Source organism: Microcebus murinus, chromosome 13 (genome assembly GCF_040939455.1).
Source record: "Microcebus murinus isolate Inina chromosome 13, M.murinus_Inina_mat1.0, whole genome shotgun sequence".
In the NCBI taxonomy this organism is placed as follows: Eukaryota; Metazoa; Chordata; class Mammalia; order Primates; family Cheirogaleidae; genus Microcebus; species Microcebus murinus.
In genome coordinates this window covers 63,137,668-63,155,043 of record NC_134116.1, presented here as the reverse complement: position 1 = coordinate 63,155,043, position 17,376 = coordinate 63,137,668, and the positions used below count along the sequence as shown (strand labels likewise).

Sequence of the window (17,376 nt, the reverse complement as noted above, 5' to 3'; positions counted from 1 at the left end):
TATCATACCTGAACTTCTCTTACAACAGACAGCAAAGGCCCACTTAATGCCAATCCATATATACACAAACACACACGGACACATGGACACACACACACTGAATATTGTTCAAATACACCGTAGTTTTTGCATTTTTGGCTAGGGTATTCAGTGTTTTTTACAAATGTTTGTTCTGTCCTCACTTTATAAGAGAAAGTAACAAGAAGAACTTAAACCAATGGGTGAAGGAACACACAATAGCTACCCCTTCTATCCTAGCTTTGTCCAGCCACCCCTGCTTTATAGCAAAGGATACATGCATGAATACACTTTTGAGACATAAAGAATTGTTTTAACTTTACTTTAGCCTCTTCACCAGAGGAATGGGAACATGTAACGTTCAGGTCTGAAATAATCATTTCTCTGAAAAGAACATTCTTCTGCTTATTCAGACTTCCTTCCATTACTTCTGGTGTCTTTTTGGCATGAAACAAACATCTGGAAAACTCCAAACCCTCCGGGATCTTGTCTTCTCCCTAGGGATTTCATGATTAAACTTTTGACATTTGACCTCCCCCATACTGCTGTCATGGAAAGCCCTCATCCAACAGTCTTGGTGCAAGAAGAGATATTTATAGAACATCCAGTTATTGTACAAGCTTGTGTCTCTATGGTTAAATACTGGGTTTCTGCCTCCAAATTAGTAGTTTACTATTTTCTTAAGTGCTGGAAATTTATAGAGTTATCATCGTTGAATCTTTATTCCTAAAACAAAAACAAAAGAAAATACCACTTGCTAATTTCTTTCTATTTTTATGTCTTTGGATGGTTTATTGCCTTGCAGTAGCAAGTAAAAGTGTTACAGAATTATTTTCCCCAGAATCTGATTGTTTTTTTGAAGGGAGAGCACTCCATGCATATTGTTTAGTAATAATGTTGTCCTCAAACTCAGGAAATCACTAATAGAGACTGATTGTACAGTGTACATTATGTTTTACATTATGTTAAAATATTAGCCATTTCTTTGACCTTGTAATATTTTGTCTGACAATCAAGGTAACTGGTGAAATATGAAATCTAAATCTGAGCTTATTGCTAATGAATCATGGTACAATAAATGTATGCAGGCAGAATCTCTTCTGAGATGCAATTATTTACAGCCTTGTGGAAAGTTTGTGTGGGAATAGCTTAACCTATCCCCCTCAAATTTCTTTCCTCTAAATATGAGGAAAATTAGAAAATATTACAAATCACTTAAAAACAAAAAGAACATCTATGGAGGTGATGGGATTCCAAAGGCTAATTCACAGGATCATAAAAGGTCTAGTTAAAATGCACTTTGGCTCCATTGAGAATAATTCCAAGTAATTTATATAGATACTCCCCCTCCACAAGAAGGGGGGGTATAATTCCTATTCCTTAGGTATGAGCTGCAGGTAGTGACTTTCTTCCAAAATGCACAGTATATAAATGGGGGAGGAAGAGGAGGAAGAGTAATTCCAGCAAATAAACCTGACAAACACTACGTCAGCTAATCAAGGCCAATGGCGACAATTATAAATCATGTTGACAGCATGTACCCTTGACATAATAGGATGAAAATGGCACTTTACTTCTAGGGTCTTCCTCCCAATAATCCATAACTCTAATCTGATCTTGAGAAAAACAATACATACATTCCAGTAGTGGTATATCCTACAGAATACCTGAACAATACTCCTCAAAACGGTCAAGGTCATCAAAAACAAGCAAAGAGGAGCCTAAAAAGACAAGACAACTAAATATAATGTGGTTTTGGGCATTGGGTAAAAACTAAGGAAATCTAAATTAACCATGGGCTTTGGCCAATAATACTGTATTAATGCTGGTTCATTAATTGTAATAAATGTATCACATGTATGTAAGACGTTAACAACAGGGGAAACTGGGTGCTGTGGTTTGAATGTGTCCCCCAAAAAGCATGTGATGGAAACTTAATCCCCAATGTAACATTGTTGGGAGATAAAGCCTAATGAGAGGTGAGTAGGTCATTAATGTTGTCATCAAGGGAGTGGGTTTGCTATAAAAGAGCCAGTTAGCTCTCTCTTTCTCCCCCTCTTTCCCTCTCTCTCTCACCCTCTCATCTTTTGCTATGTGATGATGTAGCAAGAAGATCCTTGCCAGATGTTCTTTATAAATTACCCAGTCTCAGGTATTCTGTTGTAGCAGAACAAAACAGACTAAGACACTGGGTGGGGGGTATATGGGAACTCTCTGTACTATCTGTCAATTATTCTGTAAATCTAAAACTACTGTGTATATAATATCTGTTTTATACAAGTGAGGTATTTTGGCAACTGAGCAGCTGATGTCCTTCTAGTGATCAAAACTCTGTCAAGATTCAGTGTCTTCTTGAATTCCTTGGATGACAGGCAATTCACCATTTCCAAAAGTGATACTTTCATTAATGAACAGTTCTTACTGTTGCATCTTGTTTGTTTACTTGTTCTTTGGTAGCAATAGCTACCAAAGAAATTTGAGGGGGATAGGTTAAGCTATTCCCACACAAACTTTCTACAAGGCTGTAAATAATTGCATCTCAGAAGAGATTCTGCCTGCATACATTTATTGTACTATGATTCATTAGCAAGCAAACACAAAATAGTTCATACAATCTGTTCTGTAAGTTTGATAAAGCCTAGACTCTCTTTCCTTTTTGATACTTTTGGCCACTGATATGGCCAATTTCCATATCTTGATACTGGTAATTTTACCAGTGAGAGCCCCAGGTTTAATATTCATCATGCTAGTCACTAATTTAATGAATAAAACCCTCTTTTGACATTCAGGAGGCTAACTGGCAAAGTAACTTGTTGACTGAGGTACTGCTAGCTGAAGGATTGGTAATAGATACTCTGGAGCATGGCCCTTTCTGATGTCGTGTAAGTGACCACCCATTAACTTGCATTCTGGATATCATGGCAGCCAACTGTCCTTAGAATTAGAAATTTAACTGGTCAAACATTATATTACATTGATTGTATAGATGTCTTAAAGTAAATCGCAGACATTGATACAAATAGAATTTCATTTTATTAAACAACTCAACACAGAAATTTGCTTCTTTGTCCCTTCTCTCCATAGTTTCCTTTGAGGCAAAGAAAAGTATGCTTAAGTTTGCATGTGAGGTGAATACTATGTTTGGGTATGGTATCTCTAAGACTAAACTCAAGTGTTCATAATGCTTAGGGCAGCATGGCAGGGAGGAAGAGAAAGGAAGAGTGGGATGAACATAGTGGCAGAGAAGTGCTTTGGATTCACTATTAGAAAAATATAATGGGGTGGGAAAATCTTATCTTCTTTTAATCTAGAGTTTTTCAACTTTTTTGACAATAGAACATATTTGGAACACAATGTGTCTTAACATTCCACAGAAATAGTATCCTGTGTAACATGTAGTCTACTCCCTTATCCATCACTATAGCAAAAGGTCAAGTGGGGAAGGGCTAGAATATGTATTCCCTTGATAAAAACAATACAAATGATAAACATCTTTACGGTAATAGCAGCTAACATTCATGTCGTATTTACCAGGTGGCAAGTATAACTTCTATAAGCTTTTATTATTCCTTAGCTGTCCTATAGATGTATGGATAAGATATAAACTGTGTAGAAGGAAAATGACAATAATTTCAAATTTTGTTCCATTAGAAATTAGGGAAGTAAAAATTATGGGGAGATGGCAGAAATAGCAATATAGTTTACCACTGTCTGAATCCTCCAATAAACAGAGGCCAAGTAGCAAAGCCAAAACTGCAAAGATGAAATCTACAATGAAGCACATACCCTAACGCATGTGCATATGGGTGCAAAACTGATAGCAAAAGGTTTCTGTGGTGTCATTAAAACTGTGCAAGAAGCAGGGAGAAGGAATTGAGACTTATGGATGTGGGTGGTGAAGAACACCCAAATCTCCAGTGGTACTCATTGGAAAGCTCAGTCGTCTGTCCTGAGAAGAGCAACTGATTCTTTGGCTTTACAGGACCCAATTCACAGGTGACTGCAAGGAGGCCATATATTAAAATAAAAAAACTGAGATTGTATAATCTAATACTCTATTGTATATAAGATATATACAGGAAAAAAAAGAATATTCAGAAGGTGAACAAAGATATAAGAAAAAAAAATAGTAGGGCTTACTACTTAATATTTGACAATGTAGAGGTCAGGCCTAAAAGCACTGAAGGAGAAAAAGAACATTTTGTGATACTTAAGGTTACAATCCATAATGAAGATATGTTATTAATGTTTATATTTTCAATAACACAGTAACAAGGAAACATAGACAAAAAATATGTCAATAATAGTTTTAACACTCTTCTCTCAATCTAAGGTAGGTCAAATGTGAAAAAATATTAATATGGATATGAAAGATCTAAAAGACAAAATGATTAAGATACATTTTATAGATAATTATTCAAATTTTAACATAGATAATAGAGAAGACTTTTTGTTTTCAATTGCTTGCAGAACATTTACAAAAATTTACTGCATCTACACAGCAAAGAAAATCTCAATCAATTCCAAAGAATGGAAAAATTACAAATAATATTCTCTGATCGCAGTGCAATCAAATAGAAATTAGTAAAACAACCATAATTAATACTATTAACTTCCATTTCAAAGGAATTATCAAAGGAAATTTTATAACCTTTAAAATGCCTAAAATGAGAAAAAGATGAAAATTAGAAAATAAAAATGAAAAACCCATCTTAAAACACCACCACTACCAACAACATAAAGAAGAAGGAGAGGATTAATAAAGATGCAAGCAGAAATTAATGAGATGGAAACCACAAAATTGTAGAATAGCTCAATAAACAAAAAACTTGTCTGTTAAAAATAAAAACTAACAAAATAGATTAACCACTAGCTAATCTAATCAAAGAAATGGAAATGACACAAATACACAAAACTACAAATGACAAAGTAGGAAAAACTATCAAAATAGAAAAAAATAAAATAATCAAATGAGACTATGTTGTAGAGTGTATGTGCATACATTTGAAAACCTAAATAAAATGTATAATTTTTAAGAACAATATGACATATCAGAATTCACATAGAAGAGAAAGAATAAACTAATCAATTATTTTAGAAGGAATAAAAAAAGTAGATAAAGAGCTTTCCTACAAAAAAGCACCACACCTTGAAAGATTTACAAGAAAATTCTACAAAAAAACTTCAAAGATAGGATAATCCCAATTCTAATAAAATACACCAGGGCATAGGAAAAGAAAGATGAATTTAAATTTTGTTTTACGAAATGAGATAACATTGATCTTCAAACCTGACAAAGATTGCACCAAAAAAGAAAATTACAGAATAATCTCACATATGAATAGTGAATTCTTAAATAAAATATTACCAAACAAAATTTAATAGTATATTTTAAAAACATGTCATTACCATGTGGGGTTTACTACAGAAATACAAAGTTCATCCAATATTAGGAAATCCAAAGAAGTAAGGAAAAAAAAATCATAATTATCTCTGTGGAAGCAGAAAAGGCATTTGACAAAATTTAACATCCTTTCACATTATAAAACTCTCAACAAAACCAGGAATTGATGGATACTTTTTAAACATGATAATAATCCTCAGAGTTAAAAACCTCTTAATGGAGAAATTCTAGTGTTTTTCCTGCTTAAGGCAGAGTCAAGAATAAGACAAGGAGGCCCCCAAGGAAAACTATTCTTGTTTTCCTTCTACATAGATTAAATCTTATCCATAGATCTATAGGACAGCTAAGGAATAATAAAAGCTTAGAAAATAATAAAAATTCAAATAAAGCATGCTTTGCACCACTACCTGCAAGTGTTGTGAGTTAATTTTCTAAATGTAATTTTTAATAGTGTAGGTACTGAGACATTCATCCACTATCTCCACCACTACTTAACATTGTGCTGGAGGTATTAGTTAGTCAGTGAAATTAGACCAAAAAACCCCACTTTAATTAGCAGTAAATAATTGGAAAGGGAGAAGCAAAATGATCTTTTAGATTATATGGGATGAATGTCTGGAAATCTCAAAGACATCAATTGAAAAACTTTTAAGTAATAAAAGAATGTCAGATTATAAAATCAGCATATAAAAAAGCAAGTTTTATACATAAAACAAAAACTATTTCATAGATACATGGAAAAGAAGATTACACTTACTGTTGCCAATAAAATAAAATGATGAAATGAAATAGAATGGAATGAAGTAAAAGAAAATACCTGGATAGATATTTAACTAGATCTATAAAAAAGACTATAAAAGGAAAATTATAAACATTCCCCCCAAAATGCAAAAGTAAACTTGAACAGATGAAAAGATATACTATGTTCTTGGATAGGAAAATTCAACATCATAAAGTTGTCATTCCTCTTTAAATTAGTTTATAAATGTAATGCAATCCAAATAAAATACCATTAGGTTTTTAATTTTTTATAATTAACCAGACAAGTTGACTAAAAATTTCATTTGGAATAATAAACAAGAAAGAATAGCCAGGTAAAGAAGAAAAATAAAGAATGGACTAAAGCAGGCTGATAATAAAAACCACATAAAACCTATGTAATTAAAAGAGGGCGGTTTGTGTACACAAATAAACAGAGCAACAGATCAGAATAGAAAATCCAGAAATAGATTACATACGCAAATCAAGGTGAAAAAGAGATGGACTTTCAAAAATTATTGCTGGGAAAACTGGCCTTATGTAAAGATTTAATTAGATCCATTCCTCACACTGCACATAAAAATAAACTTCAACTGTATTAAAAATTTAAATGTAAAAAATGACACCCTAAATGTGCCAGGGAGCAAGCTTTCAAAACTACAACTCAAAACTGAGAAGCAATCATGGAAAAGATTGATACACTTGATAACATAAATGCAAACAAATTTTGCATGACAGAAAAAAATCTACCATAGGAAAAGCAAACAACAAAAGACAAATATGGAAAAAACATTTGCTGTTTATATAATGGACAAAGTATTTATCCCTTATATAAAATGAGCTTCTAAAAATAGAGCAGTAAAAGATCAATAACCCGACCGGGCGCAGTGGCTCAAGCCTGTAATCCTAGCACTCTGGGAGGCCGAGGCGGGCGGATTGCTCGAGGTCAGGAGTTCGAAACCAGCCTGAGCAAGAGCAAGACCCCGTCTCTACTATAAATAGAAAGAAATTAATTGGCCAACTAATATATATATATAAATTAGCCTGGCATGGTGGTGCATGCCTGTAGTCCCAGCTACTCGGGAGGCTGAGGCAGAAGGATTGCTTGAGCCCAGTAGTTTGAGGTTGCTGTGAGCTAGGCTGACGCCACGGCACTCACTCTAGCCTGGGCAACAAGCAAGACTCTGTCTCAAAAAAAAAAAAAGAAAGATCAATAACTCTATGGAAAAATCAGCTAGAGATAGACATGATTCACAAAAAATGAGATGCAAATATCTTTGGCCATAAGAACAAAATTGGATTGATAAAAACCCAAGTCTAATAATATATTCTGAGTGTCAATAAGCTGGAGTTTTTGGCATCTGAAAAAGGAATACAATGTAAGATGAAGAAGGATAAGTAAAAATGCAGTGCAGTGGCGTAAATTGAAATTTATTTTTTCTCAAAAAAATATCCAACATACTCAAAAAATACCACCATCTTTTCAATGCAAAGAAATAAAACCGATCACCAGTCCAATGATAATTAGTAGCTGTAGGATTCAGATTGTGCTCTTTAAATCACATTTCCCAGTATAAGGAACCAGGTCTCTGGAGAAATGGATGATTCTACGTCTGGCACACAAAATGTACAGGGTTAGTATGGGACATCTTGTCATAACCAGAAATCAGGGAAGCTCAAGGAAGTTATAAGAGTATGTACCAAGGTCTGCTGAAAAGGAAACATTTTGAAGTTGCTCCCACTGGCTAAATTTTGAGCAACGATAAGGACAAAATGTCAATGAATTGTAACACATCAAATATATTTAAATCCCTGACTTTTAAATGGTACTAAAAACATCACATTGGTTACCTTTGGAAGATTTAGGGAACCCATTCATTATTTTGAAGAATGGCAAGTAGAAAAGAAATATCAGCATTTACCCTGCCTTTCCTGTACTAAAAGTTCTTCAGGGTAAACAAAAATTGATGAAGGGAAATTTCTCTTAGAGATGGATTCTAGGAAATATATAGAAAAGAAATAAGAGAAATAAAATATCATTTTGCAATCCTTAATGAATTAATGGACCCAAGCAATTATCATTAATGGTTGCCAACACTACCCAAAGACAGTTAGACATTATATGTCCTCTTTATTGAATTTCACATTACCGCTATGAACCATTCTTGCCAAAAAATTGAACCTGAGTCTGATCAAATCTCTACATCTAATTACCATTTTGCAAGGTCACAAGGAACAGCAGAAGATGTTAAATGACAGACACCATGGGGTGTCAAAACCTGGACTGAAGAAAACTCTGTAGGACAATCATTATTTTCAACCGCAATAGCAACAATGAAAAATGGCAAAGGAAGAAAGGATAGAAAGGGAGAACTTATAGATTAAAGAAATATGTCAACCAATAACAATGTATATAGACCTTATTTGAATCTCAGCTAAACAAAATAAAACAAAATCTTCCAAACACTAATAGCATATTTGATACTATTAACTGTTAAAAATTTGTAGGTATAATAAAGGTATTGTGGTTTTGTTTTTAAGAATAATCTTTATCTTTTATCTTAGAATCTTTAGAATATTTATGGGTTAATTATGTTTTCTTAGATGTGTTTCAAATAATCAGGGAAGGGGGGAGTGCTTAGGGTACAGATGAAACAAAATTGGTTGTGAGTGATTATTGTTGAAACTGAATATTGGATATATAGGGGTTTATTATGCTCTTCTGAATTTGAATGAAAAATTAGGGAATGTCTTTTTTCTTAAAACACTAGTCAGACTTTAGGAGTAGAAGGCATAAACCAAGCATAGGAGATCTTCCAAATGCTTTTTGGAATTGCTAATGTCCTAAACACACTGTGCCAAATACTTTTCCACTTATTTGACAAATCATGTGTATTTTAATGTAATAAATTAAAATTTAGATCCTACTAAGTTCACTCAAATATTCTAGTATGAAAACTATTTGATGTTTAATTTCTACTCATTTATCAAAAATCCAAAACCTAAACAAATGCCTATCTGTTAAGTCGTATTCTACTTGAAATTTGAAGTTGTCATTGTAACAAATAGACAAAAACAGCTGCTTGAAAAAAACAGTTTCATTTATTGCATAGGAAACCACCTGAAAACGTATTGGCTTAAAACAATCATTTGACTATGTCTCATAGTTCCTCTCCTAGGTGGTTCTTCAATTCTTGCTTGACATTTCTCACACAGTTTCAGAAGATGGCAGGAGCTGCAGCTGTGGCCAGTGCTGGATGTCTCAGCTCTCAGTGCTCCTCATGGTGCCTCTCTCTCCATGTGGTGTCTCTGCTTTCAGAGCCTAACCCCATGCCCTCTTTCTCCAGCAGGGTGTCTTGGGATTCTTACATAGCAACTCGAGGCTTATGGAAGGAAGCAGAAGCCACCAGGCCTTCTTATTGCTTGGGCTTGGAAATCCCAGAACATTGTTCCACATTGCATTGGTCAAAGCAGTCACAGAGCCAGCCAAGATTCAAGGGGAGGAAAATACACTCCCTCTCTTGATGAAAGCAGCAGCATATGCATAAAAGGGTGGGGTAGGATGGTTTGGGGCTATCTTTGGAGACTAGCTAACACAATCAGTTTGTGTGCAAAGTAGAGCAAGCCTACTTACCAAAGCCTACCTCCCATCACCTGGGATTTAATACATAATGTGTGTGTGTGCTTGTGTGTTTGTGTGTGTGTGTCTCTCTCTCTCCAGTACTATATACAATATATATCTAACCTAATTTTATCTAGCTAGCTAGCTAGCTAACTTACAAAAGAATTATGCTTTGATATCAGCTCAGCCAGGTGGGCCTACAAATTAATAATTAACTTATAGCTCCATTTTGGGGGATTTGAAAGGAAAAATTACATACACTATAGGAGGAGTGTGGAAGCAGCTGACTGGGGGCTAAGAGAGCATACAAGCTATAATTTATAACTATCCAGTCCCCTACTTATCTCACAGACATGGGTGAAGTTTCTAAACCAACCACCATCTCATGGCTGACTTTATACATGGCTTTTCCTGGGGGAAAATACTTTATCTTTGTTTTTGGCATTCCTTCCCTGATTCGCCTTTTCAGTTGTTTGGGGACTATGATTTTAAACCCACTAAATGCAGGCAACAATGGACTCCTTTCTTAGCTACTTGTAAAAGGTCATATGGAAAATGAGCATGAGCAGAGGGGTTCAGACTAGATGGGGAGCACATGCAGAAATGGATGCATTTAGCACGTTGTTTGTTAGCGTTAACCCTTTGCTCACGCAGAAAAAAAGGAGACAGTGTTCCTATCGTTGGGATAGTTTTGAATTAAATTTGTGTGAAGTAGAAAACAGGAATGAATCACTAAAATGTTAACTTGTTCTGTTAGCGCTGGGAGCTCTGGGAAGACCCAATATGGAGGTGGCTTGTGAGTCCACGAAGAGGAGGACACTCAGGAGACAGGTCCAGAATTTTCCTCTCAGGTGGCAGGACAAGAAGCAGATAAGAGCTGCAGGAAGACCTCTCAAGGCCTCTAGCATGATAAAGACTATGCCCTTCCAACACTGGCCAAAAGAAAAATAATAATAAACTACAAGTAAGCATAAATAAGTATAAGATAATAGAAAACATTTTGAGTTTTATTCTGACTTTTTCCATGTGATTAATAGCTTTTGTAAAAAATTAAATATCCAATTCTTATGAAGATTTTTTTTTCTTATAATTTAATGTTCTTGCTTTGTTGGGGGCCTAAACACTTGCGTTACTTTTGGATAATACAGGACTGGCTCAGATCCATCTTCTCAGGAAGTCCAAGAAATGATTTGCCAGGAAACCTGGTGGGATGGTTTGGCCACAGATGTAGTTTATTGACTGATACTTTTACACTGATCTAAGAGTACTGTTTACTTTTGGTTGGAATATGGCTGCTTTTTGGAGAAACTGGTGAAGTTAGGTCATCCTAAGTTTTCTGGAAAATATTTTATTATAATAGACCTAGCTGTACATCGGAGGATTATAATACCTCATGGATCATCTGGTGGAAAACCTGGTCTTCAATGCCACTATTTCCAGCAGCGGTCATAAAAATACTTTAATCCATGTCCCACATGTAGGTTTCTAAATTTGTAAAATTCTGGTTTATGATTGCCGTGTATAATCAAGAAGGGACTTGAACACATGTGAGCTATAAGAAACTCTTTTGTAAAGCAGTGAAACTAATGGGTTTAAACAAATACTTTGGGCAGCTTTGTCGAGCATACATGCAAAAAGTAAGTTTGCTTCACTAGTAAGGGATACAGAAAAATCCAAGCCCTCTGACCTAACCATGAGACCCACACATGAGCATAAATCATCATCATCATCATCATCATCATCATCATCATAAGTTTTTATAAATCCAGCATGTCTTTCTACCAGGATGGAGCAAGAGATTAAATACACATTGTACATAATAATGTCTGGAAGGCTGAGCACTTGTGCAGTTTGAATTAGATTTTATGAAACTAATGCATGGAATCGATGCTTTCATTTTAAATGCACAAGTCTTTTTCTGCTTATATCTTTTTTCTTCTCTCTTTTTCCCTCCCCTTCCTCCCTATCTTAGCACCCCTCCTCCCTACTTCTAAAAGAAGAGAACACTGTTCTCAGAACTCTCTCAGGCTTTCTTAATTGAAAGCAATGATTCTGAGTCACTCCTTTATATTAAGTGAAACACTCTTGCGTGAATCTCCAGGGATGAAGTAATTAGCCCAGCAAGAAGCCAGCGGACTCCAGTTGTCCCTGCAAGTGGTGGAAAGAATTAAATACAATTTTGCAAAGATAACACTGAAAGAATGGTATTTTCTTTCAAAACATGTCCCTCTCTGAAACATCAGTGCAGACATACGTCAAGATAGAAACTGGATCATATTTCTAACAGTTGAAGACTCAGATTTCCTCAAACAAGACTGTTTGTTCTCATGCCCAAACTGTATCCTACACTGTCCCGTTGTCTGGACTATAATGGAATACAACATTAACTTCGGACAGTGGAGGCCGAGTTGGTGCCAACCTTGCTAATGAACATATGGTTTCAATACTAATGTGGCTACTTGCACATTAGGTGGCAAGGTGCCAGGTATGTACTTAATATCGAGGGGACAACTGATGTAAAAAGGACCATCTCCTGATATGATTGCATTTCCAAAAGTGCTCTGCATCCAGATTGAGACTCGGCAAAACAGAAAAGTGTCACTCTGCATCAGGGAGTTTAAAGCACTGCCAGATGAGGAGGAGCCCCGCAGAGACCACGCACACACTCTGCCAGCCTGAAGCATCCCAGGGCCTGGATGATAATGAAATGGATAACACTGCAGTGTGGAAAAACTCCGCCTGGCCCAGGAGGGTGGAGGGAGGGGAAGGATTAGGATCACACCCTGCTTCAAGTTCCTGGTGTTCTGGACTCTGGGACTTGAGGGTCTGAAAGTTAGAAGACAGTGAAATGAATTACAGTTTAACGATATTCCCACTACACTGACAAAATGGATTCAATTACATAATGGTAGCATTAAATGTTATTAAGAAGGGATCCAAAGTCTTGAGGCCAGACTTTCACAAAATCATGATAAGCTGCTAAAAACAGCTGAAATAGCACATTTATAGGCTTTCCAGCCCTCGGTTTGTTGAAGGGGAAAAGAGTTGTTACATTTGCTCAAATTTTCTGCGGTGCCGGCCTATAATCAGGAGATTAGTACGTGGACAGGGGTGTCAGGACATATCTGATTGGATTATTATATCTTAAAGTACAATTTTGTTTTTCAGAATGCTTTTGTAAAGTACAGAGTTAAATGGCTTGCCTGAGGTCTTGGCCTGGGGATGGCTTGGTAGGGTGTGATTTTTTTTGGTGGCAGAACTCTTGTAGGGTGACCAGGTGTATAGAGGATGGACTGGTTTTCTTCAAGCCTATCTTCTCTTTTGTATAAGTGACCTTTTATTTTTGTTTTATTTTTAAATTTGCATACTATAAAATTCACTCATTGTGGTTTTGACAAATGTATCCGCCACCACAATCAATATACAGACAGTTCTGTCACTTCCAAAAAATGTCTCATGCTGCCTGTTTATAGTCAGTCTCCTCCCCTTCTCCACCCCCTGCCCACTGCCCATCTGTTCTCCATTCCTGTAGTTTTGCCTCTTCCTGAATATCCTATGGATCTATAATGTATAGTCTTTTGGGTCAGGCTTCTTTTGGTTGGCAAAGTGCATTTGAGATTCTTTGGTGTTGTTTCACAAATCAATAATTTATTCCTTTTTGTTGCTGAGTGGTATTTCATTGTATGCATGTACCAGTTTGTTTATCCATTCACTCATGGAAGGACATTGGTGCTATTTCCAGTTTTTGTGATTATGTATTAAGCAGTTATAAATATTTGCATACAGGTTTTTGTGTGAACATAGGTTTTCACTTCTCTTGGGTAGCATCCTGGGAGATTGCTGGGGCATGTGATAAATATGGGTTTAACTTTATAAGAAATGGCTACATTGTTTTTAAAATATATTTTTATATATTGCTACCTTAAATTTGCTACTATTCAGGATTTTTGTGACTATGTTCATATAAAAATTCACTGTTAATGATTTTCTCTAAGCAATGCTTTAGATGTGTCCCACAAATTTTGATATGCTGTGTTTTCATTTTCATTTAGTTAAAAACATTTTTAGTTTCTCTCAAGACTTTGTCTTTGACTCATGTATTAGGTAAAAGTGACTTGTTTAATTTGAGCGATTTATAGATATCTTTTATTAATTTCTAATTAACTTCAACATAGTTAGAGAACATTCTTACTGTGATTTCTTTTAAATTTGGTAAGATTTGGTCTTATGAAGCAGGATATGATCTATCTTGTTGAATGTTATAAGTGCACTTGAATGGGTATTCTTCTGCTGTTGGGTGTTTACAGTTTCAACATTTGTATCATACGTAAGTCTGGTTCTGTTGATTTACTACTGATGATGTGTTGTTTTTCTTGCTTTATTTTTGTCTGCTTTATAGTTTTTTGGTTGAAAGCTGAATACCTTCAGTAGGACAGTGGATATGTTAAAGTAAGTGTTTTTTATACCTAGAAATGAGCACAATTCCTTCTGCTAGGACTTTAATGTGGATTATTGAGTCGATTTAGTTAGCAGTTGAGTCGAAATTGGGGACTGTGGTCACTCTGTTTTCCTACAGTGCACCACAGACTTCAAATTCCTTTAGTGATACTTTGTGTTTGGGCAGGGACTGGTTTGCCAGAAGGCTTTTTCTTAATATCCATCCTCAGTTGTTGGTCTTTCTTTTACAAAGTGCCTCAGAGAGGGTCTTTTTCTATACTCATTTAATTCTTCCGGCATTACTACACTGTTGCTTGTTACTTGATGCTTGTTAGAGTGGTGGTGTGGGGTCAGGAGTCAATTCTTTGTTCTTCTCATCAGGCTTGTTTTAGGTAGGCACTGTATCCTGAGAGGCCTTTTTCTATACTTTTACAACATGTTATTTTTTACTTTGAAAAGTATAAAGTCCATTCTTAAGGATATGGAGGAGCAGGAAGGAGGTATCTTGAGGTATCTTGTACTTTAATCTAAAACTCATATTTGAGCACCTACCATGTGCCAGACCCAGTGTCAGATGCTCAAGATGCAAATGTGACTAAGATTTGGCTCATCCCATTCTTCATCTTTGTAGAAGAGAACCACAGACTGGTACACATGACAACCTAGTGTGTGTCATGATAGGAGTAGACCCTCGGTGCTTTGAAACCCAATAGAGAGGCCTTTTTGCTCAGTGTGGTTTGGAGTGATGATCAAGAAATTCTCCCTAGATGAAACCCATCCAGACAGCCATCTCCAGGAAATCTTACTTTGTGCACCTTTAGACAAGAGACAGTGGTTTGAAATGAGAGAGGGAAAGGCCTGAAGATTTGAAGTAAGGATATAGGAGGTAGACGAGGAAACTATGGAGAAACATGGTGCCTTCTGGAAGTTATAATCTCCACATTACTTCAGGTATCTTCATGGTGTTCTCTCTAGAAAAATCAAGAGTTTTTGATTCGGATAAATCTGGTATCTGCAGTTTGAAGTCTGGCTTTCTTATTTACAAGCTGAGGAACTTTGAGGAAATTTCCTTTCTAAGGATCCATTTCCTTACACATAAAATGTCAAAGATGCTTCCTATCTGATAGAATTGCTGCAAACATTATGTGAAGCACCAGGCTTTTAGAAGACCCATAATGAAGAATTATTGCTATTGTTGTTATTCATACCCACTAAATTGAATTTTTTAAAATCCTTTATGTACTCTGATGTTAAGCTCACCCCAAGATCTTCTGAGGAGTTACTTAGAAAACAGAAGCATCTGCCTTTCCTATAGAAGTTCTTCCCAGAGTGGATGATTCTGTGCAAATGGTGAGGGAGCAGCTTCCAACTCAAACCCCCAAAATATTTAAAGACTCAACTCCTGTGGTTATCTCTCCAAAGTTCTGAAATCTCAGAGTTTTCTCCAGTAAGCATATAGGCCCTATCAAGTTTATCAGCTTGTAATGTCTTGGTCTTGTGTACCCATGTGGTACACTAAACCACCAGACTGGAATGTGATACTGTATTTCCTGGGCAGATTTAAGAGTGAGCTCTCAGGCTCCTGCAATCAGGGGCAAGAAGGCTGTAATTGAAATGTCACTCAACAATCATGCCAAGAATAATGGAAACTGAAATGACTCCCATGCTCTGTGGTGAGTGTCCTCCTGTGGGGATTAGCAAGATGGTCAGAGGATGAGCAGAAGGCAGCACTGGATCTCTTAGCCCTTCCTTCCTTCCTTCCTTCAGCATATAATCCCATGTTTTAGAAATGGATGACCGGTGATGTGGCCATGACTACTTCTTCCTTAGAAAACAAGAATTTGTCTTCTTCCCAAATAGAGACTTTAGTTAAGATTACAGGAGCTGGGTGGAGGGGTACTTCTGTGCCAGTCTTCATTCTTTTTTTTTTTTTTATTTCGGCATATTATGGGGGTATAGATTTTAAGGTTTCAATAAATGCCCTTTCCCCCCCCACACACAAGTCTGAGTTTCCAGCATGACCACCCCCCAGATGGTGCACATCTCACTCATTATGTATGTATATACCCGCCCCCCTCCCCCCTCCCACCTGCCCAATACCCTATTACTGTAGTACCTATGTGTCCACTTAGGTGCTACTCAGTTAATACCAGTTTGCTGGTGAATATATGTGGTGCTTGTTTTTCCATTCTTGGGATACTTCACTTGGTAGTATGGGTTCCAGCTCTAACCAGGAAAATATAAGATGTGCTATATCACCATTGTTTCTTAGAGCTGAATAGTGCTCCATGGTGTACATATACCACATTTTATTAATCCATTCTTGGATTGATGGGCACTTGGGCTGTTTCCACAGCCTTGCAATTATGAATTGTGCTGCTATAAACATTCAAGTGCAGGTGTCTTTTTTGTAGAGTGTCATTGGATCTTTTGGGTAGATGCCCAGCAATGGAATTGCTGGATTAAATGGTAGATTCACTTGTATCACTTTAAGGTATCTCCATATTGCTTTCCACAGAGGTTGAACTAGTTTGCAGTCCCACCAGCAGTGTAGGAGTGTTCAGTCTTCATTCTTTCATTTGTTCATTCATTCATCTATTCATCAGAAATGTATTCAGTACTTTGCCTACTATTAGCTGGACTTCAGGGAAATAATTTTGGCATTTTTTTTGTTCCCTAGTGGAGCTTATGGTCTAGTGTAGGGGCATAGATTGTAATCTAATCACAAAGATAAATATATTTCAGAGGTAATTACTCTGAATGAAAATTATCTGATTTGGTGATTCTGGGAAGTCTTCCCTAAATGAGATAATTTTTGAAACAGGTGAGCTGGTCAGGAATTGGGCGAGGTATATGGGTAACTTGAGCAGCATGTACAAGGGTCCTGGGGACAAAGAGTCATGGGGCACTTGAAGAACTGAGAAAAGAGCAGTGAGGTGGTAGTATAGAGAGTGAAAAAGTGTGTAGGACTTGCCAATACATTTTTGAAAAATGATAGTGAAAAGAGATTTGCCCAGATATTTGAGCAAATTCTAACGCTACTGTAATAAAGATGATGTGGTACTTGCAAAAGAAAGGACAAGAAAATTAGTGGAACAGGGCAGAATCTAGAAACAGAAACAGACTCAAATATATA

The 17,376-nt window shown here is 36.2% G+C and overlaps 1 long non-coding RNA gene across 1 annotated transcript in view; it reads left to right on the top strand.

The window, feature by feature from the left end:
* The window catches only part of LOC105881130 (uncharacterized), a 179,388-nt gene extending 168,541 nt beyond the window's left edge, over window positions 1-10,847 (top strand). The window contains exon 4 of the long non-coding RNA XR_012922457.1: window positions 10,561-10,847. This is a non-coding gene — a long non-coding RNA (uncharacterized LOC105881130). The remainder of the gene's footprint in view (window positions 1-10,560) is intronic.
* The last annotated feature ends 6,529 nt before the right edge of the window (window positions 10,848-17,376 follow it).